We start from the raw sequence: 26,030 nt of genomic DNA, 5'->3' as shown, positions 1-26,030 counted from the left end.
AATGGCGCCACTACATTGACTATTGTTTCAATTCTGCGCCAGTGTACAATATCCACATATTGTCGCCAATAAAAATGTGGGAAAACAAATCATCTCCATCTTGTCTACAGGATTCCAAAACCTGTCATGCACTACACATTCTTTGTTCTTTTTGCTGATCAGTGAGGTTTTTTGAACCCATCTCACACACAGTTTGTGATATCCAAGTTGTTTGATTACTATCCTGTAAACTGAGGTTTGAGCAACATTTTGGAATTCATTTGCAGAACTAAAAATCATCAACTGCTGATCACTTTGCTGTTTTCGGGTCACATGATCAATGATGTCCTTGGTCCAAATACTGTGCCTGCCATTTTGCTGTCCAACGTGAACAATTGTGTGGCCCTTTTGAAATTCTTGGCACCATTTTTGAATTTGCTTGTCACTGATTATTACAGGTCCATACAGTGGGCATAACTTATACTGGATTTCAGTAGCTGAAGATTGTTTTGCCAGAAAAATCTAATCACATGACGCACTTCACAACTGGTGGACTCTACAATTTTTCCAGCCACTGTGATCTGCTCTGACCAACTGGCAAATGACTACAGAACCAAGCCAAAACTACAGTAATTTCCTAAAGAGTTGGTAGACAGTGCTCCATGCATGAAACTTCACTCAAGCCTACCATCAGTTAAATATTAGTCACCAGATCTTAGTTTTGCAATACGCCTCATACATGCATGAGATAGCTAATGTAATGATTTGTCTCAGTACTCCGTTTTCATATTTCGTACGTGAATGCCTCTTTACTATGAAAACATAGTAACAGCTTAGCTAGGAACCAGTTATCTGATCTATACCTTCTATTACAACAATTATTATTATTATTATTATTATTATTATTAATTTCCCAACTCTCAATATACATGACAAAGGATTATTGTTACATGAAAGTGCACAGTGTTGTACTTTGAAAAAGAAAAGTCATTAAAATTCAGCAAAGAAAGAGGAATATCTATATATATTACTTAATCAAAGTTCTCCGCTGTTTTTCTGTATACATGTGAGGCCTAAACTTAGAAACTGCTGTAGGTTTTATGAAACAGTTTTCACTAATAGACAAACTAATTCATTAGGGAAGTTTGTATAAGTAATTTATTACCACTGCACCAGAAAAGTTGTATGGCTGTAGATTATCCATGCAAAGCCAGAGCAAGTCGTTAGTTTTATATATAATTAACAACCGACTAACAAACCTATTTGTTTTTACAGAATGCACATGGAGAAGAACTAATATAACTTTTTACATTATGTTAAGACTGATGTATTTAAGATGATCTGGATGTAATAGGTGTCAAGTTTCATTATAAAGAAAATTTTGTTATCAGAAAGGATGAAGTTGTAGCAACAAAGTTTCAAAATCTGGCAAGGAAACTCAATCCAGAAAAGCTCCTTTTGCAAGTTATATGGCAGAATGGTTGCTGACATGCAGAGGAGATGACATCACATTTTGGGAAGCTAATGGAACACAATACTGAAATTTACAGCAACTATTCCAAATCAGAATAAAACCACTATCCTCCCAGAGTCAATGTTAGCATGAGATCCTAGCAGTACTTTTGTAATATTTTTTTAATGAGTATGGCATCATTCAGACATGTACACAGGACAGAATAATTCCTGGAAAGAATTGTTCCCTACTTTCAAGTTTGTCTTGTATCATTCCATAAAAAATAATCATGCGCCTCAGATCAGGTTAATGTTCTGACAGAGAAACAAGACTTCATCTTCCTGTTCATTTTCATAACAAAATCAATTAACAGACATGAGCATAATGTTGAAAGTGCTGTATGACTTCATAATGCTGTACTCATATATGCTGATGAACAACTTGTACATCACAATCTCAGTGTACAGCACCTCAATTAATGGCCCTGGACCTCTTTGGGAGAGACAACCTTGACAAAGCACTGTCCGTGTGGGTGGAGAGGCTTGCGTATCTGCGTGAAGCTGAGGCTATGCCGAAGGTAGAGGACCTACTGCTGGGAAGGACTTCGCTGATGGATCAGACTAAGAGTGTCCCACAACATCCTGTCTTCCTTATCCACTCCTAGTCGTTATGCAATTCCCTTCCCAACCCAAGGTGTGATGCAATCCATGCCGAAGGGTGCATGGCACATGGGAATATGTGTTGCAAACGGAGCCTCAGGTATACTGGGCGAACTCCCTGAGTAAGCAGCCTTACACCATGCGAGATTATCGTCGTGTGGACCATGTAAATCGCCAAATCTTGTGGGACCAAGATGGATGTGACAACTGGAAATTAATTAAAACAAAATGGGGGCAAACTGAGACTTCAGACACACAAACATTGGGGTCAGGACTGATGGAATGCACTCCCACTATAGAATAAGTGTCTAGACCTGAGCAAGAACTGTAACTGAGAAGTGGGACCACATCAAGATTAAAGACTTGTCTGGGGCCCAGAGGAGGAAACTTCTCAGTGAAGAGAGACAAAAGGAAGGAAAATAATGGCTTCCCAAATATAAGTTGAGGGAATTAAAGGTTTTGAGCCCAAGACCCCCAAGAAAAAACTGTCGCAGCTTGAAGGGGATACGCAGACCCCCCCACAACATTGAAGACAGGTAACAAGAGGATAAGGGAGGAATCTAAGACTCCCTCCTCCCAGGATAAGCAAGCATAGAAAAAGCTGAGGCAAGAAATAGGGAAACAGACCTATAGTACTGCAGTCTCAGATTTTAAGATTGTAGTTATCCAGGAAGGCTATCCACTGGTAGCCATCATCTCGCAGCAGGAGGAACTCGTACAGATGTCCCTTTTTGAAAAGATTGGGGGGGGGGGGGGGAGGGGGGGGGGCACTGGCCCAGAACCAAACTTCAGGAGGGTCTATCTAGATTGTGGTGTCCTAATTTTTGTCTGTGAGGAGGTTCATATGGTGGAATGGCTGAAGGACAAGGTGCCCATGATATCCCCGTGCGAGGATGTGAAGCTGCTGGTCAAGACGGCAGCTGAGCTTCTGAAGACCACGAAGGTATCAATATGGGTACCAAAGATCCTTAAGGAAGCCTCACCAAAGACTCTGTTCGAGAAAATAGGGGTCCACAACACAAAAGTCTCAACACAGGATTGGAAAGTAATCAACCAGTAGGCCGTACCGGAAGGACGAGGCCTGGTGGAGGAAGTCGGAGAGAAGTCCCTGAAGGTGATGAGAGCAAGACCTGAAATTGTTTTTAGGGTTCTTGCAGTCACTGTCAGAGTAATCAAAGGCCTCAAAGGCAATGATGGCAGTAAGACTGAGACTGGAGGTGCTGCAAATGAATCTGCAGCTCAGTGAAGGGGCCACTGCTGCCCTGAGCCATTGCCTGGCGAGACAAAAAGTGGACGTGGCCCTGATACAAGAACCCTACTAACCCTACTTATATAAAGGGGGTGTATCAGACCTCAGTGGCACTGGAGGTAAGCTGTTTTATGCTAGAAATCTAACAAGGGAACCTCCCCATCGCACCCCCCTCAGATTTAGTTATAAGTTGGCACAATGGATAAGCCTTGAAAAACTGAACACAGATCAATCAAGAAAACAGGAAGAAGTTGTGTGGAACTATGAAAGAAATAAGCAAAATATACAAACTGAGTAGTCCATGTGCATGATAGGCAACATCAAGGATAATGTGAGCTCAGGAGCGTTGTGGTCTCGTGGTTAGCGTGACCACCTGCGGAACGAGAGGTCCTTGGTTCAAGTCTACCCTCGAGTGAAAAGTTTAATTTTTTGTTTTCAGACAATTATCAAAGTTCAGGTACTCACACATAATCAACTTCGCTCTCCAAAATTCCAGGACATGTTCAGATTTGCTTGGACATATGCAGGATTTGACGGTCTACACAAGGAAAAATTTGAAAACGTTAAAAACATATGTTTTGACAGAGCACAGGGAAAACTGTGTGACTGTGAAACTGTTGCATTCATTTGTTGCAGTTTATGTGACAAACTCTTATGTTTTCATCACTTTTTTGGGAGTGATTATCACATCCACAAGAAAACCTAAATTGGGCAAAGTAGAAGAATCTTTTTACCCATTCGCCAAGTGTACAAGTTAGGAGAGTCGACAACATACTCCTGTCATGTGACGCACATGCCGTCACCAGTGTCGTATAGAACATATCAGACGTGTTTTCCTGTGGAGGAATCGGTTGACCTATGACCTTCTGATCAAATGTTTTCGGTTCCCATTGGAGAGGCACGTCCTTCCGTCTACTAATTGCATGGTTTTGCAGTGTGGTCGCAAAACACAGACACTAAACTTATTACAGTGAACAGAGACGTCAATGAACAAATGGACAGACTTTGCGAAAATAAAAAAAATTAAAATTTTTACTTGAGGGAAGACTTGAACCAAGGTCCTCTCATTCCGCAGCTGCTCACACTAACCATGGAACCACGGCGCTCCTGAGCTAAAATTATCCTTGGTATTGCCTATCTTGCGCATGGACTACTCAGTTTGTATATTTTGCTTTTTTTTCATAGTTCCACACAACTTCTTCCTGTTTTCTTGATTGATCTGCAATCAGTTTTTCAAGGCCTGTCCACTGTGCCAACTTATAACTAAATCTGAGGGGGGTGCGATGGGGAGGTTCCCTTGTAAGAAACTTCAGAACATGCACCTATGTGAGAAATGGAATTCCTTTCATGCCATTGATGGATTTCTGCTCCAGGGACCTAGTGACCATCAGGATGCAGCAACATGAGGAAGGTATCGCAAGGGAAATTGTTTTGGTCTCAGCATACCTTCCTTACACAGACAGTTCTCCTCCTTTGGAGGTGAGGAGACTGACAGAAGCCTGCCGTCGGCAAGGTCGGATGTGATCCCAATGCCCACAACCTAGTGTGGGGCATCAAGGACACCAACAGTAGAGGTGAGTACCCTCTTGAATTTCTCTTGTCTAATAACTTGGAGGTCCTGAATAGGGGCAATGAATCTACATTCATGAATAGCAGAAGGGAAGAAGTAATTGACATAACCTTTGGTTCCATGATGATGGGCAGCTATGTCAAACAATGGCATGTGGCATTAGAGCCATCCTCATTATAACACATGTATATTAAAATCAAGGTTGAAATGGGAATCAGACAGACCATGACCTATAGGCATCCCAGAAAAACAGACTAAGACACATGTAGGAAATTAAAACCTCAATAAGGAATCCAGTAGAATTTGAGGAAGTAGTAGAGGCTGTTATCTCTGCCAAAGTGACCTCATACCAGGTCAACTGCACAACCACCAAGAAGTGCACAAATAGGAATGTGCTTTGGTGGAAAAATAATTTGGAAATGCAAAGAAAACAGGTACAAAGACTTTTAGCCTTGTGAGACATAAAGGACAATGGGCAAAATATCATGAGGCCCTTGTTAACTACAATCATGCAGCAGCCAGTCTCCACAGAATCCTCACTAGAGTATCAACTAATCCAGGAGGCATGTTGAGGAAGGAAGATGGGGAATATAAAAAGACAGCACATGAGACACTGGAACTGCTCCTCAAAACTCACTTTCCTCAATATGCTCTGGTGGATAACACAGACCAGAATGTGATCCCTGAGAGACAATGGTTCTCAGGCACTCAAAGAGAGGACTGGGAATCGGCTAAGGAGTGTGTCGACTTTAATAAAATCCAATGGGCGGTGGGAACATTCCAACCATTCAAGTCACCTGGCCCAGATGAAATCTTTCCTGCTCTCCTGCCTGTTGCAGGAGAAAATCTCATAAGAGTCCTATGCAGGTTATTCAGGGCTAGCCTAGCAGCAGGAATCATTCCCAATGCCTGGAGGGCAGTGAAGGTTGTTTCCATTCCAAAGCCAGGGAGAATTGATCATACCAAGGCCAAGGATATGAGACCAACCAGTCTGCACTCCTCCAGTCTTAAAACATTGGAAAAACTGGTTAATGTATATGTTGGGGAGAAGAGGCTAACTAGGGCCCCATCTACATTCAAACTAACATGCATATTGCCCAGGTAAATCACGTGAGACAGCTCTCCATCAACTCGTTGGAAGGGTGGAAATAGCACTTCAGTTTCAAGAAATAGCCCACTGCATCTTCCTGGACATCGAGGGGGGGAGCTTTAGTAACACAACCTTCGATTCCATGGTTAGGGCAGCAGAGGTGCATGACCTATGGACTACTATATGTAAGTGAACTAGGACCATGCTTAGTGGATAAAGGTAGAGGCGACCATGATGTATGAAAAGATGGCAATTAACACCACTAGAGGTTGTCCACAAGGAGTAGTTTTGTCCCCTTTATTGTGGAATCTAGGGATGAATGAACTCATTAAGAAACTAAATTCCAGACAATGCTTTTGCCAAGGATATGCAGATGACCTTGTCATAGTAATACTTGGCAAATTTAGTGACAAAGTTAGAAATATGGCACAAGGTGCATTGGACATTGTGCAAGACTGGTGCATTAAACAGGAGCTATGAGTTAATCCTAAGAAGACTATTGTGGCACCATTTACAAAGAAGCATATCCACCACTCAAGTTGGAATCTAAAGCTCTTCACTGAAATTCTACCTGTTAAGGGGATAGTGAAATATCTAGGAGTAACCTTGGATGAGAAACTAACATGGGCCCCTCACATTAAGAGCATCTGCTCCAAGGCGAAAGGTACTCTAGTGAGTACCAGAAGGGCTTGTGGCAAAAACTGGCCTACTTAGCCATAACAGGCAGGATTAGCAGCACACCAACCACGGGATGGAAGCCTCCACTACACCTTTGGGTCAAGATAGAGGCAGCAGCTGGTGCATACAGACTCAAAACTGGTAAAAACTGGATCTCACTGGGATATCCACAATCACACACTAAAATAGTGAGTAAGGTAAATATAGGAATGGCTGGGGAAATACCGACCTACTATATAATAACTCCCAACTGCTTCAACAAGCCTTACAATATAATAATTGGAAGCAGGGAACAGTGGGAAAAAAACAGTTCGACTCTATATGAGGGACATTGTCTGGTTCACTGATGGGTCGAAATTAGACCGAAGTGCTGGGGCCGGGGTGTACGGGATTTGGCAAAGACTGGAGGGCATCATCTTTCTAGGAAAACTGGCCTCGGTATTCCAAGCTGAAATTACTGCAATCAGGGCATATGTGGAGGAGAATATGCATAGGTGCTAAAAGGGCCATAGCATTTACAGCCAGGCAGCCCTGAAATCGTTGGCAGCTCCTGCAACACGATCTAAGATTGTTGCAGAATGCCACAGGTCTCTGCTGGAGCTAGGAGGAAGCAATAGGGTAAACCTAATGTGGGTCCCTGGCCACTCAGGGATCAGGAGCAATTAACAAGCAGACAGATTGTCCAGGATGGGGGCAAAAACTCCATTCATTGGACCGGAACCTGTCCTGACATCACCAAGGCTATGATCAAACTGAACTATGTAACTGGCTTAGAAAACAGCACATAGAATACTGGACCAAGGTCTATAAAGAAAAACATGGTAAGATAATGATGCCTAAGCCATGTTTTAAAGGAAGTTTTGTAATCCTGGGATTGAACAGGAAAGAGATTAAACTCAAGACTGGACTGATGACCGGCCATGGGAATTTCAAAAAACACCTACATACAATGACTTTAATGGTAGAAGATCCTAAATGTAGGATCTGTTATGAGAGTGAAGAAACTGCATCACACCTAATCTTCAAAAGCATGGCATTGGAGAGCAAGAGATACAGAATTTTCGGGACAACTAGACCTGAAGAAATTGTGTCTAATAAAAAACCGGTAAAGGGACTCCTTGTACTATTTAAGGGCATTGGTTGGCTGTACTAGATATACAGGGAGCGATACTGCACAATAAACTTGGTTTCAGTGAGGGCAGTGGCAGGTTAGACCAAAGCTGTTTTAGCTTCCCTGTCAAAATCAATCAATCATTCAATCAATCAATGGGCCTAGAAGAAGATTTGAGATTATTGTATAAAGTTCTTTAAGCATGTCCACATTTTTCTTTATGGTTAGCCTCACACCTGTGGTACTGCTTTTACATCGGTCCACAAAAGTCTATTTTGAACACCAAATATCCCAAATACCTTTTACAACTGAAAAGTATGAAGGTTTGAAATGGGGATTTATTCAACCAGTACTGTAGTAAACATCAACTAAACATGACACAAAGTTAGTTGAATTTAAGATGTGAATTCTCTGAAGACAGCAAGAGCTCATTTACTGCACTCAGAAGACTTTTGAACTGCTGGTGAGGGAATCACTGATTTTGCCACCATTGTTTTCATTTATTCAGTAACCACAGCTGAGAAAATGCTTCCATTAGACATTTTCATACATTATGGTCTTCACTAACACGCATCCATATTTCTCCTGCATGTTCTGTCATTATCTATCCACCATCCATGAGATCATCACCTGATTCTTTACTTATCTCTTGAATTCTGGTAAACGACTTTCTTGGTCCACACAGCATCCATCACCTGGCTGCTGGTCTCACTCACCTCCATTTCATCCTCATTACATTACATGATCCAAGAATTTGTGTGTCTATGGCTAGATGAGTTGGTTTTAACTAACCTTTTTGGAAAGCACATTTCAAAATTTGTCATGAAAAGAGAGGAGAAAACATTGTATGTAGCATCTGTATCAGTTTGTGACAATACTTCTGCCCAATATTGGTTAGTCAGTGTGATACCAAACTGGTTGCAGTTTTCGGGAGAGAAAATTCTCTTATACATATGATGCACTGTTTTTGTATGTATTGGAACTGTGAGCACTTTAATAATAAGTGCATTATGATCAGATATTCCTAGGTCAATATTCAAAACTTCTGTATCTGGGCTTTCTATATTTGAAAATATATTATCTATAAGACTTTTTGAAATGTTTATTACCCATGTAGGACTGTTTATATTAGAATATAGGTTGAAACTGTGTAGAATACTGAGGAATTTAATTTTAAATAAACCATCTACCAACATTAAAGTCATGAAGAAGTTGTTAGAAGATGGAAAAGTCCCAATTTTTAAATCACATAAAAAGAATGTAAACTCAATTTGTGTTTGAAGAAACAGGTGTGCAGAGGGATTATTTTATAATTTGTAACCATTTAGCATTCTCTAAGCAGGAAATACACAGAACTTACCTGGTAACTATATACAAGAATATTTTTCATTCCTGGTTTCATTTTATTATCATTGACATCACCAATGACAACAACAACAGTTCCCGTTCCTGTTAAAGCAGGCTGTCCAGAATCAGTGATCAGAACTGGAATACGATATTCTTTCTCTTGCTCCCTGTCAAAGGTCACCAGTGAAGATACTGATGCTGAACCTTCACCATCTGCATCATCTTAATGGGAAAAAGAAGTTACAGTTTACAATATGGCTTCATTTTTATGGTGGTGAGTGATTCTGTGAACTCTAAAATTAATACTGGTTCAATAGTATGAAATATTACCACAAAATACACCATTTTTCCCCAGGTAGATTCATTTTACAAAATGCTGATACCAATAATTAATTTTTGTCTCTACAAAGCTAAATAATTATTGAGTCTTCTGGCATCACAACACAAGGGGCTGCGTATGAGTTGAGTTTTGCTGACAAATACCAATTTACCCTGCAGTCCAGGGACACTGCCCTCAGTGCTGACATACTAAAACTAGCTTTTTATCTCAGCAGAATAGCCAAGTATGGCAGCATGATTCCTGTACAGAGGGACCACTGCCCTTAGTGTTGATGTACTTAAGCTAGCTTTTTAGCTCAGCAGAATAGCTGAGTATGGCAACATGATTTGTCAATAACATGTTGTGTTAGCAAGACACAGAACTCTAGCTTCTAGAAAAAATTTCACTTGATATTAGTCAGTAATTATTGATTTTGTTTTCCATGCAGTGATACAGAAATTGTAGGCTTGTCACACACAACTTTAACCAAAACAACTGATATTGTGTGCACAAAGCATGCAAAATTTTTCCTATAAAACTTTGCTCTTAGTGGATTAAAGTAGCTTCTCCAGGCCTGTTTTTCTCTAGGCATCCAAACAGACCTTGTCACTCATGTAAATTCACAGTATTATTAGACTTTATGACAATTAGTTTATTTGTGGGAGTCATAGAATGTACGTAGAGTTAACAAAGCTACAAAATGTAAAATGAAAAACATTTTTTTCAGTTGCAAAACAAAATGATTGAAGGGTAATCTTGTGTGCCAAACAGATAGAGTAACCATCAAATTAGTGTGGTGTAATATTCATTTCCCATTATATCTGTTAATGGAGAAGGTAAAATATGAAGACTGACAAACATTTCAACAATGACTGTGTAATTCTGCAGCATGGCGGACAAGTAAAATAACATGACATGGTATAAACTTTGCTCAGTTTCAGTTGGGTATACTGTTTAATCAGCTATTGTCAACAGCTTCAATAAAAGTCACACATTTCAGTCAGCTCTACTACCTGTACACTAAATATAATCTCACAACACAGTTTTTGTAATGAGAACAAAAACAAAAATGATGTTTTTTGTTGTTACTGTACATCACATGAAGCATTTGATGAGCAGTCACTGTTCGAACTGACTTCACTTACAAATCAGAAAAACAAAACTGAAAATTTCTCTGCAACACAAGTAAAAATATAGCTGACAAAGCTCAGGAGACATTACAGATACATATTTTAAATGAAACAGTGAAAAAAGGTAGAACAAACAAATAGTGGCAGGGAAGAAAAAAGAAAAGTAACTGAATGGGGAGAGGGAGGGAGGGAGGGAGGAAGAGAAAAGAGAGAGAGATAGGGAGTGATGGAGATAAGGAATGAGGAGACTAGGCCTAGTAAGATTGCAGCATCAGTGTGTACGGGAGGGAGGAGGAAAGGGGCGGGGCGGGGAGGGGAGGGGAGGGGTGGGGAGGGGAGGGGAGGAGAGAGAGAGAGAGAGAGAGAGAGAGAGAGAGAGAGAGAGAGAGAGAGAGAGAGAATGAATATGTGTATGTATGAGGGTGTGCATACTCATATGGGCTGATGGAGAATGCTTGTGAATAGCCACATAAAAAATATCTAAGAAAAAAGTTATACTAACAGGAAAAGCTAAAAATAATTATATGAGGGCATGTTGAAAAATAAGGCATCTTAATTTTTTATGTGAAACTCTTAAAACTTTTCAAATGAAACAAACATTATTAACATTCCTCATCTTTATTCCTCATGTCTACATTTTTGCCACCCCTGCTACTAGAGGGGACTGAGTAGTAGCGTGTAACAAGGCACTGCATGAGAGGCAGTATTCTATAATCGAGTTTTGCATTCAAAGAGTTCATCCACACATGGAGAGCACCCTCTCCTTCAGCATGACAATGCCAGACTGCACTGAGCATTGCAACATCTTCAACAATCCAATGCCTTGGGTTCACTGTCATCGATCATCCACCATACAGTCCTGACATGGCCCCATTCAATTCTCATCCATTCCAAAACTTAAAGAACGCCTTCAAGGATGACACTTTGATAGTGATGAAGCAGTGCAAGGAGATGTGAGGTTGTGGCTCTGTCAACAAACATTCTACAGTGATGGTTTCAATAAAATGGTCTTTAGTTGAGAGAAACGTGTTCATTGCCATGATCACTATGTTGAGAAATAAATATGTAGACATGAAGAAAAGAGAATGTAGAATGTTGATAACATTTGTTCTGTTTAAAATGCTTCAAGAGTTTTCATGTAAGAAATCCAGAGGTATTACTTTCCAGCATGCCCTCTTACACAATGATATGTATAGACAAAGAACTTTATTTCTCCAATATTAATGGTGATAATGGCTGTGTTCTACCATTGCACACCACATACTGGTATGTAATTGTGGCATCCTAATGCAACTATTACAATATTAAATATCTATGCAGGCATTATAAGAAGTTTAAGGAACAAGGATAACAACTTGCCAAATAGTTGGTTGTCATCCAAACAAAACAAAACACTTTGATAACTTTCAGATGAATTTCCTTCAGAGCTACAGAGTACATAAACACTTGTATATAGCTGTAAAGATACACTGTCTGAATTGACTATGTTGTACAGGCACTGCAGCTCAGCTGGGGGTGAGGGCTTGTGTTGAGTGCAGGGGGTGAGGGGAGAAAGGAGATGGGGAGCAAAATAGAGGGTTGCGAAAGGATAGCTAATGGCTGAGTGGGAGAGGCATCAGATGTATAGGGCAGTTGTGAGGCAATGTAAGCTTTGTCCAGCCATAGGCAGGGGGAATTGAGTGCAGCACATAATGATGTAGAGGGGTGGGTTGAAAGGCGGAGATAGAACAGAGGAAGGCAAAGACTGGGAAAGAAGGATATAATTGCAGGGTGAGTGAGGTTAGGGTCATTGGGCATGGGTGGAGGTGAGTCTAGGCAGTGGCTAGTTGAGATTGAAGCCATGTGGACTAAGGGGAACAAAGGATGTGTTGCATGAACAACCCCCATCCATGTAATTTAGAGGAACTGGAGCTGATATGAAGTATCCAGATGGCATGGATTGTGAATCAGCCACTGAAATCAAGCATGCAGTGCTCAGCAGTGTGTTATGCCACTGGGTGGGCAACTCTGCTCTTGGCAACAGTTTGGTGGTGGCTATTCTTTTTGTTTGACGGCTGCCTTGTGATCGTGCCCACTGAGAATGGTGTGCAGAAATTACAGCAGAGAAGGCATATAACAAGACTGCTTTGACAGGTGTCCCTATCTCTGATAAAATAGAACATGCCTCTGAGGGGACTAGAGCCCCCACCTTGGGAAAACTGCTGACACTACTGCATTGTGAGAAAAGTATCACTTTTAGCAATTATGGAGAGAGGAGATGACAAGGTTGATGAAGGAGGATAAGGACCTATTCAATTCCAACAGTACGTAACCTGTTATGCCTATTACACATCACCACATTACCAATAGGACTCTGTGCTCCAGAACCGTTGCAGGGTTTTATTTATTTATTTATTTATTTGTCCATATAAATCTCTTTTTAAGTACATATATTGTACACAGGATATTGGACAGAAAACCTTTTTAGCTTGGATTTTCAAATGTCAAACATAAATTTTATAAATTTTTATGACAAATTGGATCTATACAGTTAAAAATTACAAATTTTGAAATACTGTGTATTTATAACTTATTTCTACAATTAAAGATACAAATTACATTTTTTCTTGCATCAGATACTGTGACATTGAATAGTAGCAGTTTTTCAGAAGGTACGATGTCACAGACTTTTTAAAGCTTTGTTGTTCAGATTTTATATGTCTTGGTAATCTGTTGTAAAGTTTTGTTCCTGCATCATATACACCTTTTTGGCATAATGTGGTGTTACAATGATTGACATGTATGTCTCTGTCTGACCTGGTACTGTAATCATGGACACTTTTGTTTTGAGGAAAAAGGTTTTCTTTTCTCAGTATGCTTTTTTTGACATGCATGACTACTTCCAGTATATAAATGCAGGGAAGGGGTAGGATCTTTAGATCTTTAAAGAAAGGTTTGCATGATTTTCTGCTGCTCACTTGTTTCATTATTCTTATAATTGCCTTTTGTTTCCTGAAAATTATTATGGCCTGATGTACATTTCCCCAGAAAATGATACCGTACTTCAGTATTGAATGTACACGAGCAAAGTATACAGCCCTAACTGTTTCTGCATTAGTACTGTTGCAGAGAATTCTTACCACATAGCTCATTTTTGCTAGTTTTGAATTTAGGGCTGTGATATGAGTGTTCCATTTAAGATTTTCCTGAATATGAATCCCAAGAAATTTAGTTTCATTGACAGAACTAATGTTTTGGTTATCTATACATATTACAGGTTGTGCTGGATTTTTATTTTGATCAGTGTGGAAATTCATGAGTACCGTTTTTTGGGGATTAACTATTAGCCTGTTTCTGGTAAACCATTCAGATACTCCTTTTGTAATATCTTTTGCAGATGCAGTAAGATTTTCTTCATTATTCCCTTCAATCAATAGACTGGTGTCATCTGCAAACAATACTGGTTCAGAATCCCTAACGTGTGATGGGAAATCATTAATGTAGACCAAAAAAAAAAAAAAAAAAGGACCTGAAATGGAGCCCTGTGGAACACCATGAGTTAGTCCACATGGTTGTGAAAGGTGTACCTGGAGTTCATTTCCTTCCATGTACTTAATTTCAGTTACCTGAGAGTGATATTCCAAATATGATTTGATCCACTGATTTGGCACACCTCTTACACCATACCATTCGAGCTTCCTCAGGAGTATAGAATGATCAATCACATCAAAAGCTTTTGTTAGGTCCAAGAATAAACCTGAGATATTTCTGTGGTTGTCCACTGCATTTAAGACATGGCTTATCAGATTAAAGTGGCAGTTTCAATTGATCTCTGTGGTCTGGAACCATGTTGACATCCAGAAATAATATTATTCTTGTCGAAGAATGTAATTAGTTTTGAAAGGAACACTTTTTCAATAATTTTCGAAAAACCTGACAATAGAGACACAGGCCTATAGTTACCCATACATTGATGATCACCTTTTTTGTACAGGGGTATTACTTTTGCCATTTTCAGTTGCTGAGGGAAGATACCACATGATAGGGATGAATTGCATATGTCCAATAAAGGTGAAAGTATTTGTCTTGCTGTTATTTTTATAATATAATCTGGAATATCATCAATGCCAGTTGAATACTTACTCTTCAGTGAATTAATGGTATTTAGGAGCTCTGTTGGGCTTACTGGACTGAGGAACATGGATATATTATTTATTTCAATAGATGAAAGTTCTTTCCATGTTGTATTAGGTGGATTTCCAAATTTTTCCTTCACTAATTTCCCAGCAACAGTTGCATAGTAAGAATTGAAACTGTTTGCAACTTCCCTAGGGTCAGTGACATTCTTGCCATCATGTGATATCACAATATTTTTGTGAGTTGTCTTCTTCCCCATAAAATCCTGCACAGCTTTCCACATGGACTTAGTTTTATTTTCCTTAATTTTTGCCTCCTTTATGACGTGTTTCAAAACTAGCTTGTATTTTTTGAAATAATTAATAAATTCTGGACTGCTGTTAGTTTTTGACTGCAGAAAAAGTTCCCACTTCCTTTTACAAGATACTCTGATGCCTGGTGTAATCCAGTTTCTGAATCTATCTGTGCTTTTGGAAATAACTTTCCTTTGTGGAAAAGCTATGTCAAAATTATGCTTGAAAATGTTCAAAAATGTTCCATCTTTTCGTTAGTATTAGAGGTATCATATACTTCTCTCCAAGATTGTTCAGTGATTAGGTACTGGAAGTATTCAATATTTTTCCCACTATAAATCCTTTTATGGATAACATTTTCTATACTGGTCGAAATGTGATTTACAGGTATGGTCAGTAACTGCGAAAGGTGGTCACTATAGCCGATATCAAAGTTTTCTGATGTACACTTGTCCATATTTACACATACCTGATCAAGGAGAGTGACACTAGTTTTAGTTACATGTGTTGGAGAGCTAACAGTAAGACAAAGATTGTAGGCTTTTATAATATTTAAAAACATTTCCCTGTGAGGGCTATGGCTCAGAAAGTCAATATTAAAATCACCACATAGTACCACTGTTTTCCCAGTTGTCTTAAGTTTGCCTAAAGCAAGGTCCAATTTTTTGAAAAAAAAAAAAAAAAAAAAAGAAAGAAAAAGACACTTATATTGCTAACAGGAGATCTATACACACATAAAATAATAGTGTTTTCAGTCATTAACTCAACAGCTGAGATTTCAAAGTCTCTTTCACAACCAAGTTTGCAAACAGATGTTATACTCTTATAATCTACATTTTCTTTTACATATATAGAAGTTCCCCCACGTTTTGTCAATGTCTAGCTCCACCCAAATACAAAAGACTCTAGGCAGTATGAAACAATGTCATTACCACATCACTGTGAATATGAAGAGCTACTGACACCAGTTGGAGATAGGACATGGGGATCATATATAAACTCCTGGAAATTGAAATAAGAACACCATGAATTCATTGTCCCAGGAAGGGGAAACTTTATTGACACATTCCTGGGGTCAGATACATCACATGATCACACTGACAGAACCACAGGCACATAGACACAGGCAACAGAGCATGCACAATGTTGGCACTAGTACAGTGTATATCCACCTTTCGCAGCAATGCAGGCTGCTATTCTCCCATGGAGACGATCGTAGAGATGCTGGATGTAGTCCTGTGGAACGGCTTGCCATGCCATTTCCACCTGGCGCCTCAGTTGGATCAGCGTTCGTGCTGGACGTGCAGACCGCGTGAGACGACGCTTCATCCAGTCCCAAACATGCTCAATGGGGGACAGATCCGGAGATCTTGCTGGCCAGGGTAGTTGACTTACACCTTCTAGAGCACGTTGGGTGGCACGGGATACATGCGGACGTGCATTGTCCTGTTGGAACAGCAAGTTCCCTTGCCGGTCTAGGAATGGTAGAACGATGGGTTCGATGACGGTTTGGATGTACCGTGCACTATTCAGTGTCCCCTCGACGATCACCAGTGGTGCACGGCCAGTGTAGGAGATCGCTCCCCACACCATGATGCCGGGTATTGGCCCTGTGTGCCTTGGTCGTATGCAGTCCTGATTGTGGCGCTCACCTTGTAATGGATCTGGGAGATGTTATTTTCTTTACCGTATTTGTCGATACCGAATTGTAAATGTTTTCTTATATTTTTGTCAGGATTTATTATAATTTGTCTTATTATATGTTAAATTACTTCTGTTTTTGAGAGTAAAAGCATATTGATTACTATTAGAAAATGTATCGAAGATTAGCAGAGAGACTGATTACAACTGGAAGATTGTGTGTGGTGTAAAACATCTTTGATGTTTGAGTCGTCTTTGGCTGTAGTCAGTCGGCAGCTAACTGTTGGTGTGTGTTGACCATGGTGTTGACGGAAGAACAATTTGAAGTATGTTACTATTATTTTTGTATTAACTAAAAAAAAAGAAGAAATTACATTTGAAGAAACTGTATTTGAAACACCAAAATGAGAGAAACATGTTGAACCACGTCAATTCTGCAACCATCAAAGATGCATTGTGGAATCATTCTCAGACAACTGAAGCCAAGACTATATCGCCGTATAAACGTTTAATGGAAAAGGTACTGTCACGAAATATGGCAAATTTAAGTAAATAAGAAAAAATAGTGATCATATTTTCAATATTGTGTCTTAGCCGTATTTCAACTGGGGGCTCGTCCGGGATAGTAAATTTGCAATATTTCAACTGGGGGCTCAGCAGCCGGGATATCGTGTTCACGAGATTTTCAACAGTGCTACGAGGAAGAAAATTTTTGTGTGTTAATACCAGTTTCTTCAGAATGTGTGTTACAGTGTTTGTGTTCATCGGGAAGTAAAAGTTTTGGAGAAGAAATGTTTCGGCAAAAAATATAATTTTCGACAGAAGAAAATATTTCAAGAATTTTGGTCAACAATCACATGGATGGAAAACGTGGTTTTGCAACAGTAGAAGAGTGTTCCAGATAAGTCACGAAACCATCGTATTTTGTTAAAAACAATCTTTTTATCTTGTTCTGTATTGTTGTGTATAAATTTTTGTTCTTCACAATGACTTATGAGATTTTCGAGAGTATTGTGCCTAAAGTAGAAAGTAGTAATTTAATAGACTTCGAACATCAGGACAGGTCAAATGAAAGTGAAAGAACCGATAAGTTTGATTTAAAAAGTTTTCTTGTAAATTTCACGAAAGAAATTAAACAAACACTTGACGACAATAAGACTTACTGGGATGAAAAAATTGATAACATTTTGTTGCAAGTGCAAGCAGTCAATACCCAAGTGGGTGATCTTTCGAACAGAGTTGACAATGCTGAGGAAACAATTGAATCTGTGGAAGCAAAAGTAAATGAAATTGATGCTAAATTGAGCGGTGAAATTAATACTGTAAAAAATGAGTTACTGGCAGATAGGGAAATAAATTTAATTGATTTTAATGACATTAAAGGGGAAATTAAAAATTTGGATGAGAATACAAAAGTTTTAGTAAAAAATGTAGAACAAAAAACTGACAATCGTTTGGTTACTTTAGAAGAAAAAGTAGAATGCAATGATTTAGAAAACAAAAAATCTGTCAAAGAACTTAGCGAAAAAATTGAAAGTTTTAACATTGAATTTCAAAGCAAAAATTACAATTTCAACACATGTAATCTTGTATCTAATATTCCAGTGAAGCACTTTTCGGTAGATGGACCCTTACATCCCGTTGATTTTATGCAGTATTGTAAAGATTGTTTTTTACCTCACTCACCAGATGAAATAAAAATTAAATTTGTGAAAAAATTCTTGGAAGGGGAAGCTTTGACTTGGGCAAACCAGATTGTAACTATGGGGATGACATTTTCAGAATTTGAATCAAAATTTCTGGAAAATTTTTGGGATGATCTTAAACAAACTAGAATCAAAAGTGAATTTTTGAATGGGCGAAACTATAGAGAATCAGATGGGAGCATGAAACAATTTTGCAAAAGTGAACTTCAAAAACTTATTCATTTAACAAAACCTTTGGATGACTTGATCAAAATTGATACCTTAAAGAGAAGATTGCCATCAGCAATGCAGTTGAGTTTAGTTCATTGTCCTGATAGTAATGTAGAGCAGTTTCTCAATTATATTGAAAAGTTGGATAGGGTAACAACAACAACACACAGTGGGTTTACTCAGAAAGGTAACGGTCAAAATTGGGGAAATGATAACTTTCAAAAAAGGGAACAAAACAATTATCATGGTGTTAGTCAAAATTCAGGGGGATATAACAATTTTCAGAAGAAGGACCATAATTTTTATCCAAAACAAGAACATGATTTTCGCGGTAATAATCAACAAAGTAGAGAACACTTTAGGGATCAAAATCACAGAAATTTTGATAGAGGTCAATACGATAGAAACTATCGACAATCAGGTAATGTTTGGCAAAGGAATGGGAACAGAAATGTGGATCAGAGGCATTGGCAGAACCACAATCAGCAGTTCAAACAGGAACAAGTTGTAATTCAGGAAACAAAAAACGAGTAGACGCCCCCTTGAAGGTCCGCAAGGTTGAGGCAGAAGGTGAGCATGATGAAAGGACCAATGGATGTGACTATCATAAACCCAAACATGACAGTTCCAAACCTAAGCTATCACATGAGGTTATTAGTTGTTACTTATTGAAAAAATTTCAAGAGGAAAATAATATTGATAAAAATAAAATTTTCAGTACACAAGAACATACAGTAGATAAAAGTAATTGTGATCCATTTAATTTAACAGAATTTTACACTTGGGCAGAAAAGAACAACATTTTGTCAGATGATGTGATTTGTAGTAGTTCAGAGATGTGTGTGAATGAAAGAGAGAATGCATGCTGTGAGAATGAAAATATTGGTGAAAGGGATCTGGTACCTTTAGAAAGTGGAAATAATATTTTGGGGGATAATTTGAATGTGTATGAATTGAATATGTATAATGATAATGATGTTGTTGATAAAGTTGATAATGATGGTAATGGTATTGATGATGATGTTGAGGAAAGGTATTTCATTAGTTTAAATAGGGAGTTGGGTATACACATGGTTGAAAATGGATTAAATAGTGAGAATATTATAGAAATTCCCAGGGATGTTACCAGGATGAATAAAGCTCACAAGATGGATGTATGTGAAAGTGTGAATTTTGATGTTGTTGGTAAAGAATCTGACTACACAAATAACGGTGCCACATGTATAACTTGTAGCCTAAGTGAAACTTTTACAGATACTAATGACACACACACATTTCTTATGAATATATGGCTGAACAGTGAAACTATTTCTTTTGACAAGAACTTTAGAAAGATGCTTATTAATGTATGTGAAACTGTATGTCCTGAGTGGTGGAAAAAGATGAGATATTTTATTTTTGAAAAGCTGAAGGATAAGTACTTCAATAGTATACAATGTGATTTGGATGAAAATTCTTGGCTATTTGAGATAATAGAGAGTACTAATGATAATTTTGTGTCTTGTGCAAATTTTATAACTGTGACAAATAATACATGTAATGATATACCATATGATTCTGATAAGTATAGGTTTGGGGAAATTGAAAGTGATTTGTTACATGAGGATACAGGTTCTGAGAAAAGTGATCAATTTTGCAGTCCTTATATAAAAGTTCAAATTGGGTCATGGATTGGTAAATGTTTAATTGATACAGGAAGTGAGATCTCGGGAATATCTGAAAGGTTAAGCAAGAAATTGAAGGTGGGGAAAGATTTTGTTGAAATGCCAGTTGTTGGGGTAAAGATAAAAGGTGCTACTGGGAAGAGCAGTAAATTGGTAAAAAGCCAGGCTTTAGTGACATTTTTAATTGAAGGCAAGTTGTTCACACATGGATGTTTTGTAATTCAGGAATTTAATGAGGATTTTCTTTTGGGTATGAATTGGATAGTAAAAGTAAATACAGCATTTGATTGGGTTGGAAGAAAACTTTTGATAGAAACTAGTGAAAGGGAATACATTCAGACAAATTTTGTGAACACACTTGGTGATCAGAGTAATGGAAATTTTGACAGTATCAATTTACTAAAAGAAAATAGATTGGAGAATATTGAAACTCATAGATTTGATACTGATGAAGTTGAATCTGGGAATTTAGTAAATTTGAAAATTTCAGAAACACAAAATTTATCTGGGGAGCAAAAACAACAGTTAGAAAATCTGCTGTGGGAATACAGTGATGTTTTCAGTGACATACCTGGTAGGGTAAAGGGTTATCAGTGTGAGCTTCAGGTAAAATCTCATGAACCATTTTTCATAAAACCATACAGTATTGCAATATCAAAAAGACCTGCTGTTGAGGAAGAGCTGAAAAAGATGGAAGGATGTAATATAATAGAAAGGAGTATCAGTGCATATAATAATCCTCTAGTAGTGGTTTCGAAAAAAAAAAAAAAAAAAAAAAGGATAGAGTAGAACTGTATAAACAGAAACCATAATTTCAAAATTTAAATAACCTATTATCATCTAAAACAAAAGTTCTCCACTGGAATATGCTTGTTAGAACAAAACTGCCTGTACAACCAAGTATGTATATTTGCATGTATAAAGTAATAATTTGAAGTCACATGTTAATTGAAACTGATGAAAAAACACTGTTGTAACAAAAAATGAGAAAGATTTATTTTTACTTTTTTTACAAAAAAAAGTCTCCATAGTGAGCATTTCTGAATTTTTCTAATTTTTGGAAGCCAAGTCTTCCCTGTGGGTGAAGGCATGCATGTGAGGACATGCATGCAAAAGTATAAGTTTCAAAACCAATTTTAGATAAAGCCTCATGATATATGAGCAGTTTATTGTTGTTTATACTGATGTTGTGGGGAGCAAAAGTACTCTTCACAAGAATGTGATTTATAGTAATATTGTAGTAGAGGAAAGTGTATATAAATAATTGCAAAAAAAAAAAAAATTAGATAATACTGATGTATCTTTAGCTGTACTAAAAGAAGAAAATCATAAGAAAAAAATATATATAAAAAAAATTTTTTAAAAAAGAAAATCATAAGCAAAAAAAAAAAGTACAAAAAACAAAAAAACCATGACTAATAAAAAAATATTAAAAAAATCAGAAGAAAAAAAAATATATATATATATATATATATATATATATATATATATATAAGGCAAATATAGAGAAAAACACATTACACTATATATGTCCAGTATCATTTTTACTGTACAATATGTAAGAATAATGAAACTAACATTAATATTTATAAAAAAAAAATTTAAATCTTAATCTAGGAAATGAGTTTTGCCTTTCTATTATTTTCAATCTGTATGCTGTATGTTAGAATATTTCTCATGTATGATTTATACCATGTATATTTGTCATGTCAAATAATTTCTTTACTTGAATTTTTGTGTATGAGATTGATGGGGAAGTATCATTGCAACAACAGCCAGTAACAAGTCCACAGATTCAAAGAGTCCAAATTTGGAAGAGGTTATCAGACTGCATCATTAATGTACTAATTGTGTAATACAGATCCATTACTGAGTGTGGTCGGGATTTTGTTGTATATGTCCATAACAACAAAAGCCCTGGGGAGCAGTTGTAATGGATCTGGGAGATGTTATTTTCTTTACCGTATTTGTCGATACCGAATTGTAAATGTTTTCTTATATTTTTGTCAGGATTTATTATAATTTGTCTTATTATATGTTAAATTACTTCTGTTTTTGAGAGTAAAAGCATATTGATTACTATTAGAAAATGTATCGAAGATTAGCAGAGAGACTGATTACAACTGGAAGATTGTGTGTGGTGTAAAACATCTTTGACGTTTGAGTCGTCTTTGGCTGTAGTCAGTCGGCAGCGGAAGAACAATTTGAAGTATGTTACTATTATTTTTGTATTAACTAAAAAAAAAGAAGAAATTACATTTGAAGAAACTGTATTTGAAACGCCAAAATGAGAGAAACACGTTGAACCACGTCAATTCTGCAACCAACAAAGATGCATTGTGGAATCATTCTCAGACAACTGAAGCCAAGACTATATCGCCGTATAAACGTTTAATGGAAAAGGTACTGTCACGAAATATGGCAAATTTAAGTAAATAAGAAAAAATAGTGATCATATTTTCAATATTGTGCCTTAGCCGTATTTCAACCTGCACGGCGCCAAACACGCATACGACCATCATTGGCACCAAGGCAGAAGCGACTCTCATCGCTGAAGACGACACGTCTCCATTCGTCCCTCCATTCACGCCTGTCGTGACACCACTGGAGGCGGGCTGCACGATGTTGAGGCGTGAGCGGAAGACGGCCTAACGGTGTGCGGGACCGTAGCCCAGCTTCATGGAGATGGTTGCGAATGGTCCTCGCCGATACCCCAGGAGCAACAGTGTCCCTAATTTCCTGGGAAGTGGCGGTGCGGTCCCCTACGGCACTGCGTAGGATCCTACGGTCTTGGCGTGCATCCGTGCGTCGCTGCGATCCGGTCCCAGGTCGACGGGCACGTGCACCTTCCGCCGACCACTGGCGACAACATCGATGTACTGTGGAGACCTCACGCCCCACGTGTTGAGCAATTTGGCGGTACGTCCACCCGGCCTCCCGCATGCCCACTATACGCCCTCGCTCAAAGTCCGTCTACTGCACATACGGTTCACGTCCACGCTGTCGCAGCATGCCAGCAGTGTTAAAGACTGGCATGGAGCTCCATATGCCACGGCAAACTGGCTGACACTGACGGCGGCGGTGCACAAATGCTGCGCAGCTAGCGCCATTCGACGGCCAACACCGCGGTTCCTGGTGTGTCCGCTGTGCCGTGCGTGTGATCATTGCTTGTACAGCCCTCTCGCAGTGTCCATAGCAAGTATGGTGGGTCTGACACACCGATGTCAATGTGTTCTTTTTTCCATTTCCAGGAGTGTAAATTGTGGTTACTGCACCAAGCAGACATTGTCAGTGTCATCAGATACACTTTGAGTTGAAAACTGTACCAATAATATTTCAACACCTTGTGTCACAGCATGGTTGAACCTTCCTATCTGTTACATTTTTTCTGCTCCCAAAATTAACCAAATTTTCTCTGCTAATTTTTATATTATTTTCAATGCATTTATCTATTGGCATGTGACACTTACATAAAAATCTCAAGATCTTATTTAGACTTGATTTCACTCGAATTTATTGTTCAGATTATTATTTTGGTTGTTCTGTTTACACTGGTGTAATTAGTTTTCATTAGAGCACTCATAATTAAGAAAATACAATTACAGTTTGTAAATGAAAAATGCTATTAGCTAATCAATATATTTGAGAAGAGTGACCCACACCAACAGAAAGTTCTACAGTCCCACTCTCCAGTAAAATACTTTAAACAGGGGTACTATTCAAACTTGGAGAAAAAAAAAATCTCTGAAAATTCCAGATGCAAGGATGGAGATTGTGTCAAGAAGCCCCTGCTAAATTACTGGTGACTGTGGGTGGGACAGGGGGAATAGGACAATAATGACTTTTCTTTCCTCTCAGGTGAGCTATATACAAGCCATAAGCTGTAGTTTAAGTGCAGTTTTTAAACACTGATAATTTACATGTAATAATGTTAATATAATAAACACAGTTTGAAATATTACGTATTTTAAATTAAAAAATTCAGAATTCCTGCACATTCCATGAAATTCCTGAAATTGCCTGAGATGAGATGTAACTCCCTGAGAATTCCAGGTTTCCAGAAGAATCACCACACTGTCGAATTCTCAGAAACTAATTAAATGAAGAGGTACTTAGTATTCAACTTCATAAGCAATCCTATTTTCGACTGCAGATTTCATCAGAGCCTCTATGAGAGTATGACTTTTGTTTACATACTTTTGTTACTTTAATTTTTCCTGTACAGAGTGATGTACATCACTAATTAATTAACCAACAAATTCATAGTTCCCTCTGATTTACTATAATTTGCAATATGGTACTTATACAAGTAAACAAGGAGCTGTCACATAACAATAATACTGTCCATTTATTTATCTAAATTCTTAACCCGAAACATATTCTACAAGCTATATCACATTAATTCATGCAATTCATTCAAAATAGAGAAATCCAGCCTAGCCAATTTTCATGGCATAATATAGTTTACAACATAACAGTTCATTCTTAAGCCCATCTACAAGCATCCAGACACCACCCGAAACTGACAATTCAGGGGTAGACAGCCTGTGAGTAAGATTTATGTTGTGTGAAATCTTGGAGTTGGCTCATATCACGTCACGCACATTTTGTACCTGAAAGTACTTGCACCTATAAGTATGACACTCATTAACCTTATTTTTTAAAGACTTTTGAGTGATTACAGTACTTCAAACTAAGAAACATTTTAAATGAACTAGGTTTTCATTAGCAAGAATATGTACTGTTATTGTCATTGGAACTAGTGATTGTTGGACATGGTGATGCTCATTATGGACTGAATTAAATGAACTACTGAAGTGTGATTCTTTTTAATAAATTACTATAGGACAGGGCTAAGTGAACTGTGACTTTTTCATATAAATGTGTCACAATAGAACTGTGGGGATGTAGAGCCACTGGCTCTACCCCCCAGTAATATCACTGCCCTACCACAGCAGGAACAACTGTATCATTGCCAGATCAATTGCTTGTAGTACGTGCTCTATGCTAGACACATTGTGTATACACTTTGAGAATAAAAGTATTCATATTTACTAATGGGGGTGTGAGTGATTATTTATCATTGTAATTACCATACCTGCTCCCTACTACCTACAGAACAATTAACTTTGCAGTGGGAAGATAAAGTATAAGTAGATGTAAGTATTGTGGAACAAGCACACTAATTCTCACAGTGTGAGAAATGCAACTTTATAGGCATTGACACAGCTTTTAATTTATGACATTTCTAGCTGTATGAGTGGAGGACACACTTTCCTTATACTATCAATGAATCGTGTGTATGGTCAAAGTTGACTGGGTAAACAAGTGCTTGCTCAGAAATGGTGACAGTGTCTATAACTGAGATCAGGTAACAAGATAAATGAAGTACATGTCCGAGTACATGTTACTAAGTGAAAATCCATTATACTCCTGCAGTGACCCTCAAAAGCCCGAGTGATAAAGTGTTAGGCTTAACCCGCTCAGACTTGAATTTTTTTCTGGATGAAGAAAACTTTTCTTTATGCTGCATTGCTCTTATGTGATTTTTTAATTAGTTTAGATGCAAGATTTATACAAAGAGTGTACCTGTTTTCAAAATATACTTTTTTACACTTGGCTTCTTTTTTATGGACTACAATAACTAATTTTGAAATATTCACTGTTGTAATAAATAAACTGATCATTCAATAACCACCATAAATATAACAATAAAAATAATGTTGATCTATACAGTGGAATATAGCTAACTGACCACTTATATGTATTCTGGTAGCCACAAGCTGCTGCGCACTGCTACACTGACTTGTTAGTA

General features: G+C 38.0%; 1 protein-coding gene across 1 annotated transcript in view; it reads right to left on the bottom strand.

Annotated features, from left to right (window-relative positions):
* The window catches only part of LOC126092776 (neural-cadherin-like), a 32,755-nt gene extending 23,564 nt beyond the window's left edge, over nucleotides 1-9,191 (bottom strand). The window contains exon 1 of the mRNA XM_049908504.1: nucleotides 9,150-9,191. The gene's annotated coding sequence lies outside the window, so the exon portion shown is untranslated. The remainder of the gene's footprint in view (nucleotides 1-9,149) is intronic.
* Between the last annotated feature and the right edge of the window lie 16,839 nt (nucleotides 9,192-26,030).

The sequence above is a fragment of the Schistocerca cancellata genome, chromosome 7, assembly GCF_023864275.1.
Source record: "Schistocerca cancellata isolate TAMUIC-IGC-003103 chromosome 7, iqSchCanc2.1, whole genome shotgun sequence".
In the NCBI taxonomy this organism is placed as follows: Eukaryota; Metazoa; Arthropoda; class Insecta; order Orthoptera; family Acrididae; genus Schistocerca; species Schistocerca cancellata.
This window is presented reverse-complemented; position numbering and strand designations above follow the sequence as displayed.